Source organism: Dreissena polymorpha, chromosome 5 (assembly GCF_020536995.1).
Source record: "Dreissena polymorpha isolate Duluth1 chromosome 5, UMN_Dpol_1.0, whole genome shotgun sequence".
NCBI classification, from domain to species: Eukaryota; Metazoa; Mollusca; class Bivalvia; order Myida; family Dreissenidae; genus Dreissena; species Dreissena polymorpha.
This window is the reverse complement of record NC_068359.1, coordinates 104,675,774-104,683,146: the sequence shown is the minus strand read 5'-3', so window position 1 is coordinate 104,683,146 and position 7,373 is coordinate 104,675,774. Positions and strand designations below refer to the sequence as shown.

The 7,373-nt window shown below is 37.0% G+C and overlaps 1 long non-coding RNA gene across 1 annotated transcript; it reads left to right on the top strand.

Annotated features, from left to right (window-relative positions):
- The first annotated feature begins 3,931 nt into the window (after positions 1-3,931).
- On the top strand, positions 3,932-7,049 carry LOC127832403 (uncharacterized). Its single transcript, XR_008026886.1, has 3 exons — positions 3,932-3,968; positions 6,624-6,715; positions 6,936-7,049. It is a non-coding gene; the product is annotated as an uncharacterized LOC127832403 (long non-coding RNA).
- The last annotated feature ends 324 nt before the right edge of the window (positions 7,050-7,373 follow it).

Sequence of the window (7,373 nt, the reverse complement as noted above, 5' to 3'; positions counted from 1 at the left end):
CATTTTTGGAAGAAAAAATAAATGTCCACACCCCCACACAATGCACCGCTCTTCACTCCACCCCTCCCTCCTTTGTGATTGAAAATGAGAGTCCCTTCACCTTTAAAAAAGAAAATAGATGAGCGGTCTGCACCCGCAAGGCGGTGCTCTTGTTTTACATACAGTTATTAGTGAATTATGAACATTTCATAAGGATCTCAAGGGTCACAACAGGTATATATATATAATATATATATAATCAAGATTTTCCATAGGCAGAGCACAGCCGGCCCGAATAGCATGGACAAGTTAACAATTTTTTTTTTTTAAATATCTAGTGTGTAAAAATTACTTTGCATTGCAGAGAACTTTAAGATCATTTTATTTCTGTAAAAAATGTTCAAAGTTATATCCTGAATGATTTTAGGGCCTTAAATTATATATGGAAACAAGCATATTTAATAATAAAAAAGGCCTGTTGAGTTTTTAATTTGTTCTCTTAAAGATTTACAGAAAGACCCTTTTTAGCTCGACTATTATATATGAAATCTATATAGTGGAGCAATTCTACTCACCCGGCGTTTGCGTTAGCCTTAGCATTGGCGTTAGTGTGAGCATGCAAATGTTAAAAGTTTGCGTACTACCCCCAAATATTTTCAATGTCCCTTGGCATATTTCTTTCATATTTTGCATACTTCTTAACAAACATGACCCCAACCTATAAACAAGAGCAGACAACTCTATCAAGCATTTTGTAATAATTATGCAGTCTTCGAAATTAGCTTTGAAAAGTTACATGCCAGTCGGGCCAGTTACTTAAGAATTTGTACATGCCCAACATATTTTTTACATGCCCAAACTTTTTTAACCAAAATTATAACAAATCACAACATTTTAACACTTACATGCTACACATAGTAAAGCAGAACATTTGTTTCAATAGTAGTGAATACAATTACATCTAATCAATCACTAGAATTAAGACGGTCGATCGTTACACCAGTGCTCTTGAAAAGAGCGTTCTCTGGTGTCCTCATACCATTTCTTGGCTTCCTTTTTCTCTAAATCATTGTCAATTTTCTATTTTGGAAGTGCTTTATCGGGCTTAGCCCCATCAACATACCTAAGATACTGCCTCTATGTCGACAATGACATTTGTTTACATTGACAAAAACGGAAGTGTATTACTTGATTGATTCCAAAAGTATCTTCTCGATTAATGTCTAGAGAAACCGTCGATAAGAACGGAATGTGACCGAACTGCATCGGTCAAAAACAATAATGATGACGTGTGCAAGCAGGTGCGTGTTGTTAAACCAATCGAATTTCATTGTTTTACAACTTACGGAAAGGTGTTTGTTCGCAAAATTGATCAAGAGATCTGCAAATATCAAGAACCGCTTACGATTTTTTTTTTATAAACTGTCAATTGGCTTCAATAATTTACATGCCCGGCGGGCCACAAACTTGAATTTTTGTATGTGCCCGGCAGTAATTTTACTCGCCACGGGCGATCGGGCGTGTGCTAATTTCGAAAACTGATTATGGCCCCTATTCCACTTAGAAAATGCAGCAAATGTTTTAAGTTTGTTTACTACCCCAAATATTTTCAATGTCCCTTGACATATTGCTTTCATATTTTGCATTTTTCTTTACCAACATGACCCCAACCTATAAACAAGAGCAGACAACTCTATCAAGCATTTTGTAATAATTATGGCTCCTTTACCATTTTGAATATTCATATTATTGATAAATCTATGTTAAAGTTGGCGTACCACCTAAAATATTTTTAACGTCCCTTGACATATTGCTTTCATATTTTGCAAACTTAATTACCAACATGACCCCAATCTATAAAGAAGAGCAGACAACTGTATCAAGCATTTTGTAAGAATAATGGCCCTTTTTTCCATTATTATATGCATATTACTTAAGATTCAACCCAATAATATCTTTGACAAGTTTTAAAATGACGCCGGTTGGTTGAAAAACATGGCATTTATGAGGTGGGGCATTTTCCTTATATGGCTATAGTAAACCTTGTTATCACTCTAGAGGCCACATTTATTGTCAGATTTTCATGAAACTTGGTCAGAACATTTTTCCAATGATATCTTGGATGAGTTTGAAAATGGTTTTGGTTGCTTTAAAAACATGGCCACCAGGGGGCGGGGCATTTTTCATTATATGGTTATTTATATATGGTCCATATATGGTTATATATGGCTTTAGTAAAACTGTGTGAACACTCTAGAGGCCGCATTGTCCAATCTTCGTGAAATTTGGTCAGAAGATTGGTCTCAATGATATCTTGGATGAGTTTGAAAATGGTTATGTTTGCTTGAAAAACATGGCTGCCAAGGGGCAGGGCATTTTTCCTAATATGGCTATAAATGGCTATAGTAAAATCTTGTTAACACCCTAGAGGCCACATTTATTGTCGGATCTTCATGAATCATGGTCAGAAGATTCATCCCAATAATATCTTGGACGAGTTTAAAAATGATGCTGATTGGTTGAAAAACATGGCTGCCAGGGGGCAGAGCATTTTTCCTTCTATGGCTATAGTAAAACCTTGTTAACATTCTAGAGGCCACATTTATTGTCTGATCTTTATGAAACTTGGTCAGAAGATTTGTCCCAATGATGTCTTGAAAGAGTTCGAAAATGGGTATGGTTGCTATAAAAACATGGCCACCAGGGGGCGGGGCATTTTTCCTTATAGGGCTTTAGTAAAACCTTGTTAACACTTTAGAGGCCACATTTATTGTCAAGCTTCATGAAATTTGGTCAGAAGATTGGTCTCAATGATATCTTGAAAGAGTTTGAAAATGGGTACATTTGCTTGGAAAACACGACTTCCAGGGGGCGGGGCATTTTGTTCATTATATGGCTATAGTAAAGTCTTGTTAACACTTTAGAGGCCACTTTTATTTCTGATGTTCATGAAAAAATGGTCAGAAGATTCATCCCAATAATATCTTGGACGAGTTCAAACATGATGCTGATTGGTTGAAAAACATGGCTGCCAGTGGGCTCTGCATTTTTTCTTTTATGGCTATATAGTAAAACCTTGTTAACACTCTAGAGCCACATTTATTGTCTGATCATCATGAAACTTTGTCCGAACATTTGTCCCAATGATATCTTGGATGAGGTCAAAAATGGAACAAATACGTACAGACTTTAATGATAAACACTAGTCTGGCCAATGTCGTCTTACAAGCTGGTATATACACTCACTGCTAGAGCAGAATCATTTGTCATCTGTTGCAGACAGGCAGTGGTGATCGTTCTAAGCAAATTGAGTTGCGGTTCTTTCCGTAGCTAAGGCTTCTAAGCACACACTGATTTGCAAAATATGCTCTGTAAATTCTAAAATGCGACCAACTAAAAACAAACCCTTTGCCAACTTCTAGGTCAAAGGTTAAGTTTGAACATCATGATTCCTTTTAAATGGCAAATGATATTCGCGTACGATCTTACAACTGTAACTCCCTATTCCCAACTCGGCATTTTCATCAAAGGGCATGAAGGGTGTCCAAGGTTGACAGGTTGGAATCTTTGAATGGCAGGGTGCTGCGCCCTTCCATTCATGCCAAGCTGGAGCACTGGTTTTGATGGTGTTTCACTTGTAACGCACCAAGCAGTATGACCCATTATATTTATCAACATGGCTAAAATGAGGCCAAAATAATTGTTAAATGCCCTTTGTTTATTTCCAAAGACATGGATGGATCATCTTTGTCTCTGAATATATTATAAATACTCGTGTTGTTGATTTTGTCCTGTTTGCTTATTGCAGGAAAACTGTTAACGCATTATGTTGTGAAGACTCTGTAATCAGACAGCTAGCAGTATTATGATTATCAAATATTAAAATTTGACTTAACAATATAGCGCTTCAAATTATATAAGACTTTATTTTTGTTTCAGATATTTTCCAGTTTTCCCCTCACAACAATTTGCATCAAACCTCTTGTCTGGTAAGAAATTTCCATTGAAACCAACTGCTGGTAATACTATCTTTTTGGTAATGGGGGCTATATAGGAACCACTTTGTCGGTCCGTCAGTCTGTCCCGAAATTTCATCAGATCTTCACCCAAACTTGGTCACAAATTGTATCTAGATGATGTATAGGTCAAGTTTGAATATGGATCATGCCCGGTCAGAAACTAGGTCATGGGGTCACTTATTGTGTTTTAAACCTGAAGTTTGTCTGGGCCATAACTTTGTCATTTATTTCATACAGTATTTTAAATGATGGAAACAGTTCATAATGATTTCAAGACATCTTCTGATCCCTGGAAGATAAAACTAGGGATTGATCTGTCTGTATATAAACAGTTCAGAGACTTCCAATGTAGCGTGAGATCATGTAATGATAATGTTAAAATGGAAATAACATATAACCATACATGACCGGGACTTTTGCCGATTTTCCGGGACATGTATAAAATGTAGCGATATTTATAGACATATGCATTTTTGGTACGTTTTGTTTTGTTTCGCATCGTTAATTGCAAAAGTTCGAAAGCCTATCCGAAATATACTTGATCTATTAACGTCAAATTAAACATTACTAGTTCCTTTACTAGATACAGGCCATGTGTTTTCAGTGTAATCGTTCTAAACATAGATGGTGACGTCACTGCGTTATTGTTATTAAGACCGGTGTGTAACGCGTAGTTGTTGATACGCCTTTTTTTCATTATCACATTATATAATAAAAAATACAACAATACAGTACCGTTAGATTGTCAACTCAAATCAATTCACAATACATACAACCAATCACATAAAACAAATACAACAAAACAGTACCGGTAGATCGTCAACTTAAAATCCGTACAGTCACACATTAGTTGCACTCTTGTTTCGATGTAGATATAAGTCAATTAACAACCAAAACAATGCCGCCTTTTCGGTTTGACAGCGAACGTGAGACAATCAATATGATAACAGGACCCCTGTTAATTGATCGATTTTGACATGTAGCGTAGTCTGCCTATTCGGGTAGGCATTGTCATGGAGACGCTGCATATATACACAGATTTGAGGTGCAGTTAAGCCTAAGATAAGGTACATGTATATATGGATTTTGTAAATTCGGGGACATTTGACAGATTTCCGGGACAGCGGGACAAGTTTTTCATTTCCGGGACTGTCCCGGAAAATCCGGGACGTATGGCATGTATGATATAACAGTTCATACAGTTTAAGAAATACAATACATTTTATACAATGTCGTTTTTTATGCCCCCGAACCAGTGATTTTGAGGGCATATTAAAATCGCTCCGTCCTTTAGTTTGTTAGTCCATCCGTCCGTCTGTAAGTTAGTAAGTCCGTCTGTCAGTCCGTCCGGATTATTTTCCGTTCAATAAGTCAAGCAATTGTCATCAGATCTTCACCAAACTTCATGAAAATGTGTAAGGCAATAACATCTAAGTCAAGTTAGATAATGGGCCAAATAGACCCAGACACCCCTGAGTTATGGCCCTTGAATCATAGTAAAATAGGGTTTTTAGCTCGACTATTATATATGAAATATATATATAGTGGAGCTTTCCTACTCTCCCCGGGGTTCCAGTGTCCGTGAGCGTTGGAATGAACTATAGTGGGGGACAGATTGTTTTCCGCCCTGTCTGTTGGTCTGTCTGTTGGTTTGTTTGCTCCAACTTAATATTTTGCCATAACTTTTGCAATATTGAAGAAAGCAACTTCATATTGGCATGCATGTGTTTCTCATGGAGCTGCACATTTTGAGTGGTGAAAGGTCAAGGTCATCCTTCAAGGTCAAAGGTCAAAATATACCTAGAAAGGTGCAGATTTGCTTCAGTTTTGTGTTTTAGGTTCATTATTCCTAAAATATCACAGCTATTACACTATGCCTCCAAACAATATACGAAAGCTTTACCCAAACCAAGACACTCTTGATGTTAGTAATGGTAGGTGAACGTAAGAATTAAATGCTGGCAATTCACATGAAATTGACATGAGGGTTTATTAATTATCCAGGGTCCTGATCCCTTTAATATCTGAAATCCCTGTTTGTGCATATAACATAATGAGAACACCCTTTGGGCGACCTAACTTTGTATTTCAATCAGTTTCTTGTTTGTTGACCATTATTTTTACATTATTATCAAAACTTGTTAGTTTCCTACGCTTGAAAAAGGAGAGGGACTTACGGTTTGCGCTCTGTGTCTGTCAGTCTGACACTTTTCTGGATCCTTCGATAACTTTAAAAGTTCTTCACCCATTTACTTCAAATAATACTGAACCCCTCTTATGACAATACGGTCAATCTCAACTATGTATGGCCCCATTACCAACCCTGGGGTGCCCCTCCCACATAGGCCACGCCCACCCAAAATTGCCTTTTACTATAATTTCTTCATTTCTACACCGATTCACTTCTAATTGATACTGAACTTCTCTTATGACAATACGGTCAACTATGCATGGCCCCATTACCAACCCTGGGCCGCCCCTGGGTCAAACATGCGGCGTGGGGATGTGCGTCGGTCTCTGCCGCGCCATTTCTAGTCAACATTGGAAACATTGGCATCTTAAAGGAATAAATTATGTATGAGCCCAAATTTTGCAGAACTAATGGCCCTGCTCATTTTTGTTTAGCTCCTCAGCTGAAATCATCATCTAGCAGTCACAATAGTTGAGCGGTTGGAGAGGCATGCATTGCGTCCTACTACTGCTCAGACTATATCATGGTAATGCCTTATCCAATAACACAGTATTCACCATGTGCAAATGTCTTGTTGTCTGTATAACTCTCTCTATTAGCTCAAAGTAAAAAGCATTTGAATTTGCACACTTTGGTATTTTAGTTTAATTTTGTTTGGACATTACAATTGTTTTGAAACTAAAGATTAGTGTTGGGGCATTACACTTCTCTTTAAAATGTTTATTTGTGATTATTATTTTTTTCAGTTTGGCAGACAAAACATGCTGATCAAAAAGAATGTGTACCACAGGGGCCAGTGTTTCCATTTGAGTGATTGACAAGGAGAAGAAGAGATGAGAAATGTTATCATCATATTTTAGTCCCTACATTTATAGTGTACAGCTCAATGTATTGAAACCGGTGTTGTAGAATATTATTGGAGATACATGCGAACATTATAACATTATATATAAGATGATATTTCAAAAGCAATAAGAAATAAAAAGTATAAAAAGGTCAAAACAGTAAACCTTGTGTTTACAGTGGACAGGTTTAAAGTGGAAGTGACTAGTTAATTGTTGATCATAAGCTGCACTGATGGAAAAAATAGTGGGAAATTACTATCTAGAAAACTGTTTAACGTACGACAACAGTTTTGGAACTTCATAAATGACCGTATGTAACAGGGCCTGGGCAGTTTTCCT